Raw genomic sequence first — 15,381 nt, forward strand, 5'->3', positions numbered from 1 at the left:
TTGCAAAACGACTAGGACAAGATGGGTCAGCATGAGCTTGGGTTCTTGCAACTTCTTAATATTAATTTCCAAGGGAGTTGCTTTAACCACCTGGAAAGGTTTGTACATGCTGATTTGTTTTTATAGGAATCCAGAGGAGCATCCCAGCTCTGCAGGGGCAGAATTTGTCATGCTCACTACAAAAAGCCTGTTTTCCCCCCAAAAATAAAGGAATAAAGGCCATCCCTATGGATAGATTTTACTCTGTATGTATTCAGGACACCCGCCACTGCCTTGCTAGTGCGGCCAGGCAGGCATGTCCAGGCTGGAAATGTTAAGTCTGAGGATACAAGTCCCCTTGTTCACGCAGCACAATCTTTCGAGTCTCTCCTGGTCACTCAGGGAAGGGCTTTCAAGGAAACTCCACCTGAAATCCGCTTCGTTTCCAGCCTGAACCGCTTCCAGAAGGGTAGAGGATGTCTGTGCTGGGTAACACCGATTCTCACCGCAGGTGTGGCGGGGATGTTCATTTACAGGGAGAAAGTGTAGAACCAAAGTACCTTTTGCAATTCCCCGCGTTAAGAAACTATAATTTAGGTTTTATTTTCTCTCCACCACCACCACAAAAACATCAGCTACATCTTCCCACCCATATGCAGGTGCTACGTGGGTTTTCCCAGGTGCAGTATCCCGAAGCCTCGTGGTGCTGCACACGTGCAAAGATACGTTATCTTGTGGGTGACCGGATTCTGCACATTTTCCGGCCGAGCGCGGGCGCTGGGAGCCGTTCCCCAGTTGCCAGCAGCTGGCAAGACGGCTCCTCCGGACTCACTCCGGCTCCGCACCGAGCTCTCCAGAAAACGCGTTGGCTGCTGCAGCCGTTTGGGGTTAGAGCTCAACGTTTTGCGGACTTAGCCCATTCCTTAAAACCCATGATGGATTCTCCACCAGGAAGCACTTGCTGTCAGACGGGTGATTTTATGTCACGGGACAATGATGCTGCTTCTATCCCTACCCATCACATCCCCCAGATGAACCCCAAACGCTGCCGGGGCCCCATTTCACCTGCCAAAATCTGCATTCACCCCAGGCCCCTGGTTCTCCATCAGCTCACACACACACACACACACACACACACACACTTCCCCCCGCTTTGTTGGCTGTGACTTCGCAGCCGGTCGCTATGGAAACGGTTTGATGTCGCGGGGAACTGGGAGCTCGGGGAGGGAGAAACCAGCGGCAACTGGGAGAAACCCCGAGCCCGGGCGCGCCGACCGGATTCGCGCCGTTACCCAGGAGTCAAGGGGAACTTTTTAACATTTAATAGAGGAAAAAAATTAACTTTTTTCCCCGATCCGCACGCGCGGGGCTCACGCACTCGCTGCTTTTCTTCCCGCCCCCCCCCGCCCCCCCGCGCGCCCCGTGTCACGCACCCGCCCCGCCCCGCGCTGAAGCGCCAAAGCGCGCGCCAACTCTCCGCCCCGCCCCTTCCCCGCCGCTATTGGTCCATCCCCAAAACGTTCCGTCTCTCCGACGACAGACAGCCGGCGCGCCAATAGCCGGTGGCGTCGTGCGGGGCACGCCCCCACGCTCCTCCCTCCGGCGGCGGAGTGGGCGGGGCCGGGCGGTGACGTGAGGGGAGAGGGTAGCAACAGTTGCCTCGAGACCCGGCGCCAGGCGCCATAGTGACCGTAGCCCTGGAGACTGTTACTTGCCAACGGGAGCAACGCGCGGCCCCGGCGGCCGGAGCCCAGCGCAGCCCGCGGCGCCCGGCGGGGAGGGCAGGTGAGCGGGGGCGCGGCGACCCGCCGGGGCTGGGGAGGACAAGCGGGGCCGCCCGCTGAGGGGGGGGGTCCCGCCCGGTGAGGGGGCCCGCGGCGGGGCGGATGGGGACACGCACACACACGCACACGCACACGCGCGAGTCGCTGCGCGGCCGCCGCGGGGCAGGGGGGGGGGGGGGGGGGCGGAGGACGCAGGGAAACACACACACACGCTCGCACACACACACACACATCCCCACACCCCCCGTCCCGGCCCTCCGCCCCGGCCGCAGGTTTCGCGCCTCCCAACGCTTCCCCGGGACCCGCCGCCCCGCGGGGCCGCTCGGGGCTCAGGGCGCTCCCCGCGCCGCCCCCGGAAAGTTGGGAGCGGCGTCGCGCTCGGGCGGAGCGGGGGAGGTGACACCCCCCCCCCTCCCTCCCCGCCGTGCCGCTGCCCGGGGGCACCGCCCGGAGCCCGGCGGTCCCCGCTCCGCGCCCTGCCCGGGGAACGGGCGGCCAACACCCCCCCAACACCCCCCCCTCCGGCGTGACGGGGCGGGTGGCGGCCCCGGCGGGGTCGCCGCATCCCTCCCGCGGTAATGAACTTCTCCCCGGCTCGCTTGCCTTTTTTTTTTGTTTTTTTTTTCTCTCGAACTCGCTGCTCTGAGCATCAGGTTCGGTTGGGCACGTTCAGGAACAAACCGCGGCTGCTACAGAGCCCGGCGGGCTCCGTGTGCCCCCCCGTCCCCCCCGCCCCGGCGGCGGTGTGCGCCTGCAAGTACTGGTGAGAGTTGGGAAGGGGGGGCCCGGGCCGGGCAGCCCCTCCGCCGCCGTGCTCAGGACCTCGCACACCTCTCCTGGTGTCTCCGCTTTCCCCCGAGCATTTCTCCTGGTCTTACCGGGGGGGGGGGGGGGGGGGGGGGGGGGGGCGAGAGTTGATTTCAGCTCTAGTTTATCCCTTTCGTTTGCCAGAGCTCTGAGATCCCAGCGCTTGCTTTCTTGTTGGTCTTAGAAACGAGCGAAAATTGCAGTGACACCTATTTTTAAGCATCTGCCGTCTATTCTTGACTTGGTTTCTCCTGTTTGTTTTGAATAAAGTATGTTGTAAAACAAGACTCATCCCCTGTTAAAGCAGGATTTTGAGTATGTGCCTATTTCAAGCGTGAGTTCCTGCAGTCTGATTAAATCTTTCCATTCTTTCTACTTATATACTATTTTTTTATTATTTGGCTATTGAAAGAAGCAAATCTTGCTAATTAAAGAGCAAAGTGGAATAAATAATAATCGTATTAAATCTACTTTATGTGTTTGAGCTTGGAATGTCCTTAAACTGACCGTGCTCAGCTTCAGATTCGTTAGTCAATGCTTTTTTCATCTGCTTCTGCCCAAACTTTTCATCTCCCCATCTTGGTTAGCAATCATTTGAGAACAGAGAGTAATTGCTGGCTTAAAAAAAGAAGAAAAATAAGTCTTAAGAGAGAAAACTTAAGCTCCCAAAGACTGGGGTTCCTTCTTTGCCTCTGCTGTTTGACTTTTTGGTGTGAGTTTGCTTCAGGCAGTTTAAGAGGAGTTCAGGTACAGCTGCACATCTAGTGGAAGGCAGTCTGTGGAGGGGGAGGCATCTTGGAAGGCCCTCTCATGGTCACTCTCATGTTGAAGGAGTCCGGGATGAGCAAAGTTTGACTTCTAGAAGTCAGGTGAGGAAAAAACACACTTACAGGACCAAATTGTGGATACTGTGGATATCTGACATCGGGACCGGGATGTGGTGGCTCCAACATTGATTCTCATTGTTTCATTTTGAAAATCTTACATTTTTAAAAAAACAAAACAAAACAAAACAATGCATCCAGCTGGCTCTTTACCTCTGATTGTTGCTGTCCCAAGGGATGTGAAATTTATTTGTATTTTGTGAGAGATTCTGCATTTGCCTTTCAGTGCGTACAGATGTGGGCATGCTTTGGGGTTTTTTGTTTTAAGCCTTGAGTGTTCATGTTCTCAAAGCTGTTCCTGTCCCCGTGAGGTTTGGAAATATCTTTTTAAACAGAATCTAGCTTCTCAGGTAACTACAGGATCTCGGCCTTAAGGGTGAAAGCGCACGCAAAAGCAGGCGAGGGGTTGACAGCTGGAATTTCTTTGTCCCCACTTGCTTTCTGCAAAACAGGAATGATCCCAGCGCAGTCGTGGATAAGAGCATCCGCTGCCACGCAGAGCAAGAACCAGGTCTGTCAGACTTCACATGGGGCTCCCACAGACAGTCCCTACTTTGCATTTCCCTGCTGTGCCATTTGCATCTCATGAATTCCTCTCGTAGTACCGTGTCCCTCTCCTGGGGCCCTGCGTGCCAGCTCTGTTCGCCGTTGAAGGGTCCGAGCGAGTGCAAAATCCCAACGTTGTGCTACGGCAACCAGGGAGGGTGTAAGACACGCAGACAACTCGCTGGGTGCTGTGACCGTGGCCCAGTGCTGCAAATTCTCCCTTAGCAACAGATCTGCCCCCTCAAAGAGCATTTTGTAGGTTTGGCTTATAAGTTTGTGGGTTTAGCATATAAATTTGTAGGTTTGGCATCTAAATGGAGGCCTGTCTTCATCAAGGGACTTGGTGCCATGCGTCTTGTTGAGGGGTGGGAGGGAGGGGGTTGCCCATCTCAAGACTTAAGGCTGAGTGCAGTCTAGGGAGAGTAGCCGTTAAATGATGTGTTCTGTACGTGAAGGTACGTTAAAAATACACTTGCTGAATAGTTTTGCATGTGTACATCTGAAATGGTAACTTAAGGCCGTAACTGTTGAAGGCACGAGCAGCCAGTGTCACTGATGTCGTGTGTCCTGGGTAAATCCTCCAGCGGAGACTGTTCATTGCCACTAAAAGTCACCTCTGTACTTGTTACCCTCTCTGTCACAAAACGTCTTCAGGGCTGCCATAAATGTAAAGCCTCAGTCAGCAGTTAATAACTGTAGCTTTTCCCAGCTCGATCGCAGTAAAATAGATGGCGCCAGTCATTGTCTTTAAATAGTCTCATGCTTGTAACACCTCAGAGCATTGACAGCTGTTATGTTTAATCACAACATGTTTTCGCTTTTAATACGAGCCTGTAAACATAGCTGTTTTAATATATTCTAGCATATTTTCCTTGTTCAGTTTTAGTACTCTAGAGCTAAAAGCGTCCTGCGGCGTGCGGAGTCACAGCGCGGGGAGGGCAGTGCTGATTCAACAGGCTTATCTTACCCCTCGGCTTCTCAGCCAAAGTTTCTGCTGGAGGCTGCCGAGTTATATTTAAACCAAGTTTTCCCCTCTTTCCCTCCCTCAAAACAAATGCCGTCGCAGTTAACGTCGGGCCGCCCGCCAGCTGGAGCGAAGCGCTGCCCGGACCAGCGTGCCAGGGCTTGCCGTGGGTGCTGCGGAGAGGAGAGGAGCTGCCTCACCTCCCCCTGTGTCAGTGCACGCAGCTCCGTGATCCGGGATTATGTTTCTGATATTTGAAACATATGCGAGGTTTCTTTCCGTAATCTGCGCTTTGAGACTCGGTATTTTGTCTTATTTGGACTGGCAGTTCTTTACTCCTGTGTTCAAACATTCACAAATCCACCTTATTGTCTAAGAATGTGCTGGCTTTCTCACGTTAGGTTGTTTCTGTCTAAGTAGCATATGAACTAATTATGTCATAAATACATAAACAGACAACAAAACATTTCTTCAGCGCAAGCTACGTACCCATTAATACACTGAACAAAGAAGAATCTCTTTGTGTGGGACACTATCTACAGAAAATCACTTTTTTTAACACAGGCAGCGTGGAGGCAGTTCTTGCAGTGCCCATCAGTACACAAACTGTTTTCAGTTAGCGGGGAAAGGAAAAAAAAAACACCCCACCTTCAGCTTTGGGCCATCTTTCATGAAAGATGGCTCTGTTGCATTTCCCCCAGCTAAAACAGAACAACTAGAAAAGTTTAAATTTGTGTAATTCAGCTGACTCGCTAAAACAATATTTAGTGGTGTGTAGACATGTGATTTCATGTCAACGAATGTGAAAATCTTCCTCTTCGGATGATAGTCTTACTTACGACACTGGGGGGTTAAGCAGAATCTATCCAGCATTAGTTACAAGGAGTATTTCAAACTGCGACAGAAGCAGGAGTCCTCCCAAATACAACTTCATAAACTGTTTTGTTTTGTTGATCCGGTGTTACACCAGAGTTAAGAGCTGTAGAAATGCCAAATGAAGGCAACTGATAAGCTTGCTTGTTTTCCTAAATTAGATTTCTATTAAGATATTAAGAATTTGTTTTTCTGAGCTTAATAAATGCCTCGGCACAGTATAAACGTGTCGTAGCGGTGAAGCTTTGAAAGAGATTAACAGCTGAACGTTGCAGTTGCTTTCAAAGAAACAGGTCACAGAATGCTGTGCCAGTGATGACTTTATATAAAGCAAATGCAAAAACCATTTTAGATTCTTTGTTTTCTTGTCCCAAACGAACACTCTGCTGAAGGAAATCCTCAGTATCTCTAGCAAGAAGCTGACGGAAGTAATAACTGCATTGTCTGCCACGATATTCCTCACTGATGCATCATTTAGTTAATTGATGTATATTATGACTGTCCAGTCTCCACAAATTTTTTTCTGTTTGAGGTGGTTCTTTGGCTTTACGTGCAGGAATGTCTGAGTGTGTATGAGGACAAACGACAGCAGGTACCTGTGTGTAGGCTATGATGAAGACCAGCAGTTTGAGGCACGTCCCTGTCTTCTGTGGCAGAGTGACTTTATGTTCTGACTTCTTCAGGGCATCTCTAGTTTATACAGAGTCTCTAGTCCTTACAAAGAAAATGCAGAACACAACCAGAAACAAAGCGAAAGCGGGAGGCAAGAAGGCTTCTGTGGATGCCCCCATGTCCGAGGTGTGTGTAGCAGTGTCTCCCGGTGGAGATCAGCAGGAGTTGTCCTGCCGCCCCTCTCGGGGCAGCCCAAGCAGAGCCAACAGAAGCACTTTCCTGTTGCTCGCTGCATCTACGCCCTGAATTTTGCTACTGTACATCGTGCCGAAGGGGTGTGTTTCTTTTCTGTGCCCTTGCCAGCTGATGTTGTTCTGCTGTGAGAAATGCACGGTGTGGGTCAGGGTTTCCAAAAGGCTGCTTGCTCAGCTGTCCTCGCAGGAAGGATTTGCGTTGGGCTGTGGTACGTGGCAGCAAGCTCCAGGCTTTGGGGCTGGAGACCTGTCTTGGCCACCGAGTGGCTCTTGGTGTTGTACACAGATAGAGATGTTTGCATGGGAAATTGTATTTTCCTCATCCCTTCTAGAGAAGCGGTTCATGGCCGGATTTACTTTTCTCCCGTGCAGCCTTGGAGTGTGCCCTGGCAGACACGTGCTGCAAACCCGTGCGCTTCTCCTTCATGAGATGAGTGAATCCTTGTGAAGTCCACGCGGCATGAGTGAATCTGGGGGTAAAGCAAGATGGTTCTGTCCTCGCTGAGTTTTGCAAGTGCCCAACTCGTTTGGAAGCACTAGCATGAAACTGGTACTGAATCTGTGTGGTGATGCACCAGTTATTGAGGCGTTTGTCTGGGATTGTGTGACTGGTGGTTCTTTGAGATTAGCATAAGGCAAAGGGCCCCGCTGAACTGAGCCCGTAATTAAGGATGCTCCTTCTTTTGGAGATGTCAGCCGTTGAGGCTGACAAGAAACATCAGGGGAAGAGGAGAGAAAGGAAAAGGCGCGGGTGGAATGATTATAAGCAAACAACCTAAGCATAATAAGCAATTTCCTTAGCTGCCACCTAGTTAGTCATTGCGACACTATTCTTTAGTATCAGCTTAAGATCCCATTGCCACCATGACAACCCTGGAACTATTCTGGATAATTTCTGTCTTAACACACAGCTGAACAAACATTCACCTTGCTTTGGGAATTATATTCGTTCTTCTAACCTCTGGTGGAGGGTATCTGGGGTGCAGGGAGTTCAGTGAGTTTTAGAAAAAGGAACCTCATGCTGACAGATAGGACCCCTAGACTGGCCTGTCTTTGTGTAGCTGAGCAGGTACACTTTGCAACCGCTTTTTTTTTTTTTTTTACTTTTCTTTTTCCCCCCCTAAAACAGTGCTACAGTGATTAGAGAAACCAGGACACCGAGCATTTAATTTTTATTATAATCATGTACATCCAGCAGCCCTAGACTGTGATGCAGTGATGGCCTAATACAACACTGGTTGAAGTTATTCTGGTCACTTGATTTGGAAAGGTGATTTACAGTGGATGCAGTGTCTTCTAGAATGGCACAGTCTAGATGATCTGAGCATGTTGCATCTTTTGCACAGAGGATTTCCCATGTTTTGGTGCTCACAGAACTAGATGCCAACTTAGTCGAGCTCTAATTGGCTCATGTGAAGAGGCCTTTTTCTTTTCCCTGCTTGGCTTTCTCCAGGATCTAATCCTGAGCTGAACCAGTGCTTGGGGATGTGTGGGCTGGATTAGTGCTTCTTGCGCTTAGGATGGGTTCAGAGGGCTTTACAGTCTGGTAATGGACAACTTCACAGTTAGACAATTTCTGAAGTATCCTTTACTCGGTGTATAAACGAGTCTGTGGCACTGGATCACAAGGCACAGGGACAGTAACTCTGAATGCAGATGGCATTCCTCTCCCCATCGCCTCACCGCCGTGGTGGAAGAGGGTTTCAGCAGTGCCCAAGGACAGAGCTGGGTCTCCACGTGGACAAAGCCGGGCTTTGCTGAGAAGGGTGGAGAAGGCAGCCTGTCCTTGCCAGGCAGTGTGTCGCTGTCTCCCACGGGCAAGTGCGCCTCTTCTTCACTGCTCGGCCCAGCCTCTCCAGTCTGCTGCAACTGAGGCTGCCACTGGAGAAGGGAAGCAAAAGGAGGCACCTGGAGATGTGTGTGACTGGGTGGACAAAGGGCCCGTCTCCACGCAGCCAGGGGATGCTCGTGGGACACAGCAATCTGCGCAGAGCTGGATATTCCTGTTAGTTCAGCCAGATCTGGGGCCTTTCTGGCAAGCAGGCAGGAGTCTTGTATTTTCTCTTACCCAGACTGTGTTCTTGTTTGGACAGTAAACAGAATTTGTGCACAGTTTCTGATAAGATGAAGCTTTCAGAAAGCTGGGAGGAAGCAAGTGCTGAGATAAGACCAACCTCTCAGTGTGTTGTAGGTACACTGTCAGTGTTGTCACCTTGCTGGTCTGTGCAAGAACATCTTTCTTCTTTCTCCTCCCCCAAGCTGTCTTGGTTGGTACAGTTAAACAACTTGAAATCCATCTCTCGGCTGTGAAACAGAGGGGGGGGTGTATATGTGAATAAGTGCACATTTACTACTTCTGTCTAATTTATCTTCAGTCCTTTCATTTAAACAAAATATTGCTGTTTAAACCCCAACTGCCTTCCCCCCAAAAGAAGATGAAATGCAGATCTTTTCAAATATTCATGACCTTAAATGACCAAGCATGGGAGGAAATTTTTCTTTACGAGGTACAGATAATAAGAGAAATAATGGCTCCTGGTCACCAAGCTAATCTTCAGAGCTTCCTTCTTCCTAGCAAATATTTGTTCTTTTTAATATGATAGATGTACACCATTGTTCAGAAGACTTGCACCCGCCAGGAAGATGAAATATCCCTCACCCAGGTCCTAAAACCCTTGAAGAAACTGGGGCTTGCCTGCAGGCTACCTGTTCTTCCCAGTTGTTTGAACTCAGAATGCAGAATTTTCTATATTAATTACCTTCCCCCAAACCGTAAATATCATTTTACCCTCGTGTACTCATCTCACCCTTCATGTTTTAGGCATCAGCTCTGTTACATTCACCTGCAGGGGCTGACAACCTGCAGCACTCTGGAGCCGGGCACTGCAAAAACAAAGGTTGTTCCTACTCGTGGCGTAGCCTAGAGATCACTTGGTGTCCATGTTTTCCTTTAGGAATAGCATTTACTGTGGTAGTTTCCATAAGATTGTTCCCAACACCGTGATCAGATGATGTTCACTGGATGGGAGCCCCTGGCAGGCAGGGAGCACTTAGGTGCTTAGAACTGCTGCTTGCTGTGCTAATAAATGGACTTATTTAAATTTCAGAGTATTGTCTTCTGTGCTGCAACCATTACAGGTAATTGTGTAAGGTAAGGAGTTGGGCCAGATAATCCATGTTTCAATTTTTTTACTGGAGCAGCAAAAGTGGGTTTCGATTCTTACCCCTGCAGTTTTCCATGTTTTCATTCTTCCCAGTAGAGGTGCTGCTCAGAACTTAATCTTTAAAAAACAGTCAAAAACCAACAAAAATACCCCAACTTGTTTTTAGATAAAGAGCACAGTCAACGTTTCTGTAACATTTAATAAACTGTGTCCTCCCAGAGGTTTACCTGGCTACTGAAATTTTGAGTCAGTTCCTAATTTAATCTTCCTTGAGGTAGAGGCACTGAGCAGAAGTAGCTTCTTTTTAGACTTATTATCTAACAGTAGTTAAAAGCCATGACTGTCTGAGCTGTTACAGTGCCAGGAAGCCCCACCACACCCTGATAATCCGTTATCCGGGTGCAGTGGGGGCTGGTCTCTGCCCCAAAATACTCACAGAGGTGTCGTGGGAGAGGCAGATTGTTTTACGACAAAGATGGGGGTTAATTATATTGTGCTGGCAGCGTGTTCTATCCGTCACAGAAATCTCCTCTGCAGTCCCCATCCAAGACATTCCAGCGTGGTGCCTCATCAGCTGCTGCTGCGTCATCTCGGTACTGTTGGGCAGGGCTGTCGCCACAGCCTTTCGTTACTAGGGAAGAGCCCGAGGTGCCTTCAAGTGAAGGATCTTTAGGCTATTTAAGATACGTAACCCTTCTAGAGATCGGCTTCACTGAGAGCGAACGCTTCCCTGTGCCTTCGTGGAGGCAACGCGTGACGCGTGAGCTGTCATGCTGGTGCTTAATAAACTACAAACACCTAATTTTTCGAGTTGATTTTTGGGGAGTCAATATTCTGATTCTTAACAGGGTGTGAGGGCAGAGTGTGCACAAGTATGGGCCAGGCAGTGCCTTTCTGTTCGTTCCACTGTATCTATTGTCATGGCGGGTAGTGGACTGCAGAATAAGTTTCTCCTAATTACAAACTGTGGACCGGGTACTTTTCCACATCTTTTCCATGGATGCAATCACTCCTAAAAACATGATCTGCCTTATTGCAATGCTCAGGAATTTTTAAGTCCCCTACTGCAGCCTTGTAGGGAAATGGGCTTTGTCTTTAGCTCCACAGGTACCATGCAAGCTCTGTCTTCATATCTCACTTTTAAAAGTAAAAAGCACATTTTCTTGATGGGAACTGAAAGGAGACATTTTAATATCAAAACATCTGAGGGTATGCCTGTCACAGTAAAATCTCTGTATGTTTATGCAGGCCCTGGGGCTGTATCTGTAGCTGTGTATGTGGAGATACATGCTTTTTTTTTTTAAAATCTACACACACGCATATAAAAATATACCTGTATACGTACATATATATACATTATGATAGAGTGTAGTTCCAGGACTGAAGGATGTTTATTCCACATTTCTGATGCACCTCCTTGCCTCCAGACCCAGTCCCTGCAGAGGTTTCCACGCCACTTTAGACTCTCCTGTAGAACTGTGCTCTAAGGCATAAATTAGTCTCTGATCTAGCAAGTCCCATCTCTTTCTGATCCAGAATCCACATCTATTGGTACTTCAGACTCTGTCTGGGAAGCCCTGCCTTAGTTGCTCTCTGCTTTCACTTCCATTTCTCCTTAGGAAAAAATTCAATACCTGCCTTTTCTCCAGGAGTAGAAAGTTAAAATGGGTAGACCTCTACCGATTAATATTTGTAAACTGCTTTGAAATCCTCAAATGATTGCTGCTTTACTCACTGATCAAAATCACATATGTATTTTTTTGGGTGGTGTCATTATTAAAGGTCTTTTCCAACCTAAATTCTATGATTCTCGATCTGCTTCATGCCCTCTGAGAATACTTTGTGCAGAGACACTTGCCTTTTACCCTCTCAACACCGAGAACGGGGATGTGTGCTGCACAGCTCTGGCTGCTCTGGGTCCTCTTTCACTCGATGCTGTTGCTGGCTTCTCTTTGCTCCCCTGGATGTGCATGGGCACAGTCCTCCAGGAGAAATACCGACTCGGTGGATCTTCCTCCCGCAGTTTGCTCAGAGAGCTGGCAGCCTTGCAGGGTGCTGGCTAGTGAAGATGCAGAAACCATGCTCAGAGCCATGTTTTGGTCCTGAAAACCTGAGAGAGGGAAAACAGCTAACCAACTTCTGGAGAAATTATTTAATTAGATAAATGCTTTTGGGGAAAAAAGTCATTAGGGGATTTCATGCTGAAATGATTCTTCAGGCTGTTTTCCAATCCAAGTGAACGCATGTGTAGAGTGCTCTCAAAAAGTGAAATTTTGGAACAGAAATATTTGGGAAGATGAACTGTAAGTGAGCTAAACTCTATTTTTCCATGTTGCCCCGTTTGCAGTACCCGATGAGAAATACAGGATAGTTTCAGTGACATTCTCTCTCTTTGCACATTTCAAGAGACAATTTATGTTGTGAGCTGAATTTTTCCAGCTGTATTCTAACCTCATGTCCTTAAAACTCAAGCTTTTTTCTTAAATGCCACCAAATAACTAAATTAATACATCATACGTTGCAATTCTTATTCATGTTCCCTGAAGAATTACTTAATACTTTGGTGATGAGTCTCTTATTACTCTATCCTTAAGGAATTTTTGTGATCGCTTTCGTTTTGGCAAATACATGGTTGAATTTATATTACGATGTTGGACAACAAAATGTTCCACAGTGAACATTTTGAATGCATCTCTTGATTTCTGAGTACTTTCTTCATATATGAGGATTGAATTACACGATTAGATACAACATTATGCATTAATTCTGCTGGAGAAAAATAAATTGTGGATGAATTTCTACTTTACACTTCTGGCTTACAGCTATCCTGGGCTAACAGGGAACTGAAAGTTGGCAAGAACTGACAGCTTGTAGCCCCACTGCACTATTTTTTATATTTTTGTCTCTATCAGGTTTATAAAAATTTTACTAATTTTCTTGCATCAGAAGGATTGAGCTACTTCCTGTTCCCTGGAAGCAAGATTTTTCCCCCAAATCATCATCGGCAGCATATGCTGATCAGTTAAAGAAGGTATGCATTAGTGTGGTCCAATAATGTAATAACAATTTTAATTTTTAAGTCTGCCCCCCTCTTCACCTTCCAGAAATCTTACTCAGCTGGGTACAGCGAGTTATTCCTTTGAGACAATAGTGTGTTGAAAACCTATTTTGGAAGGCAAACTAATCTCTGTACAGATGCCATTTTATGAGTTTTTAACAACAGTGGGTGTTTTCCCACCTGCAGAAGCACAGACAACGTTCTCCCTTGGAGACACATGTACACACATTCCCGGAACAAGATTGAGGTTGCAAACACAATTTTTGTAAAAAATGTCTTCTTTTTTTTTTTTTCCCACCTCTTTGCAAATGGCTGCTGGCATCATTGCTGTAACTGCCTTTTCCTAGAGACAATGTCTCTTGTGAACTTAATATAAACTGCTTGTAGTACTCCTTTGAGTTCATTTCTTGAACTGTATCTTTGAAAGATCCCCCTGTAGCTTTGTGTCAGTGTTGGAGGGTGAGCTAGCTGACTTTTTTTGTTATATAGTGATTGTGGGAGAAAAAATTGGATGTGAATGCTCAGCTGAACAATGTGCATTATTTCTACTGGAGTGCTTTCTGCCTGAGCAACATAAGTGCAGATGCAGGGAAGATGATGGTGTTTTCTTTTTTCCTTCCATCTGTAGAAAGTAGAACTTCTCCACTGAGAAAATTAGATTTTTTAAAACCGCTGTTAATGTCTTGATGGTATGTACTCCTCTGACCTATACCACTGAACTAAACCCATTCACTTTTGATTTATAACATGCTAAATGAGAACAGAAGCTGACCCTTCTGTTCTGAAAGATTGAACTGGAAATTCAGGATTAACAAAATCTACTTTTTTGCCTCTGAAACAGGCAGATGGGATCCTTTAACATGTCATTTGCTAAAGTTTATTTTGACTGAAGTCTGATGTCAAGTAGCATCCCCAGCAAATATTTAAGAATAAAATACCATATTGCTGACTTACGACTCCGTTGCTGTTGGTTTAAACTAACTATGGTTATAAAATCACTCGTATTGGCAAAGGTTCTGATAGCACAGCCGTAGTTGTTTGTGTATAGTATTTTAAACCCGTTGTGTTTTCTGCTATTACGTTAATGCAAAGCATGTTTTGACATCTTCCCCTTAGCTCCCTGACTAAACTGTCTGGGTTTGGAATTCTGTCTGGCTACACTGAGGAAACTCTTCCCTCTATTCCCCACCTGAATCTCTTCTCGGTAAATAAAGGAGCCACTGAAAAGGTTAACTGTTTTTTAAGAAAACAAATCATTTTTCTTTTAAAGTTGGCAGTGCAGTGGTCTTTACTGGCTACCTGCTTAACCGAGGCTCTCCAGAGGTATTGGAAGTTTCTTCTAAAATGCTTCAAGTTCTTTGAAGTATGTTTGGCTCATAAATACCTACAGCTCATAGCCCATGAGAGACCTGTGAGTCACACAGTAGGAGTAGGAAAGGGTCAAGTATGGATGTTGTAGAAATCCCAATCCCAGTACTTCAAGTAACAGAATAAACTGTGATGTTTCATTTGACGGTGCTCCTCGACCTCTCTTCTCTCCCCTTCACATATGTCTTTTTTTCCTTCTTTGTCTATTTGGGGAGGAATGCTGCAAACGGGATTTACTCTGAAATGGTGAAATTAGCATTAGCTTGTATCTTCTGGCTTTCTTTTTAAAGACAGGTTTATGCAATTCAGTCAATGAAAGGAAAATTAAGAGGGAGCGGTAATGGGTCGATAGCTAAACAATTCATAATTTAAAAAGAAAAAATGAGTGAATCCCCAATACCGTTGGAAGATATGAAAGCTGACTGATTCCTCGGATGCTTCTGAAGCTGTGCAGCTCAGACAGGAGAATCAGTTTGAGGTGATTTAATCAAGCCACCCGAGCAATTTCTCTTAAGGAAAAAATCCACTGATAGCTTCACAGCCCACACAGAGCAGGGTCTTGGCTCTTAACATCTCAGACTGATCTCCCTCTGCTTCAGATAATGACAAATCTTCATTGTTCTTTGCGGCAGAATAAGGGCAAAAAGTTGTTGCTTTCAGAGTAATTCAGTGTTTCTTGCATTGTGCTTTTCTGTAAAAAACAGAATGGATCAATGCTTCAGGCAATTCTGGAGGATGCTTAAAACCGCAGTGCTGGAGGCACGGGTGCTCCAGCTCGGGCAACACCCTTGCATCTCTTTAGGTTTTCTGGAAATAAAATAATCTGCTCCTGGTTTTTATAGCTTTGATACAAAAGTCTTTTAAGTCAGCTGCGGTGTCACTGTCAGGGAGGTTGCTCGTGACAGTAACAAGTTTTGTTAATCCTTGCCCTGTTAATGAGGCCCTTTGTGTGAATTTGCAAACATCTGGGTGGCCAAGAGAGCTCCACCTTCCTTCAGGAACCTGGCAGAAGAACCCCGATCACCACCATTTCATTCGTATCATTTAAGAATTAAAGTCTGTGCCAGTCTCCCTGAGGGGGGGCCAAG

The 15,381-nt window shown here is 47.1% G+C and overlaps 1 protein-coding gene across 5 annotated transcripts in view; it reads left to right on the plus strand.

The window, feature by feature from the left end:
• The first annotated feature begins 1,649 nt into the window (after window positions 1-1,649).
• RFX2 (regulatory factor X2) overlaps window positions 1,650-15,381 on the plus strand; it is a 60,790-nt gene continuing 47,058 nt past the window's right edge. For 3 of the 5 annotated variants that reach the window (XM_074928039.1, XM_074928040.1, XM_074928041.1), the window contains exon 1: window positions 1,657-1,764. The gene's annotated coding sequence lies outside the window, so the exon portion shown is untranslated. Of the gene's footprint in view, window positions 1,765-15,381 lie in introns of all 5 variants that reach the window. The other 2 variants (XM_074928042.1, XM_074928038.1) reach the window with 2 other exon arrangements.

This window comes from Athene noctua, chromosome 27, assembly GCF_965140245.1.
Source record: "Athene noctua chromosome 27, bAthNoc1.hap1.1, whole genome shotgun sequence".
In the NCBI taxonomy this organism is placed as follows: Eukaryota; Metazoa; Chordata; class Aves; order Strigiformes; family Strigidae; genus Athene; species Athene noctua.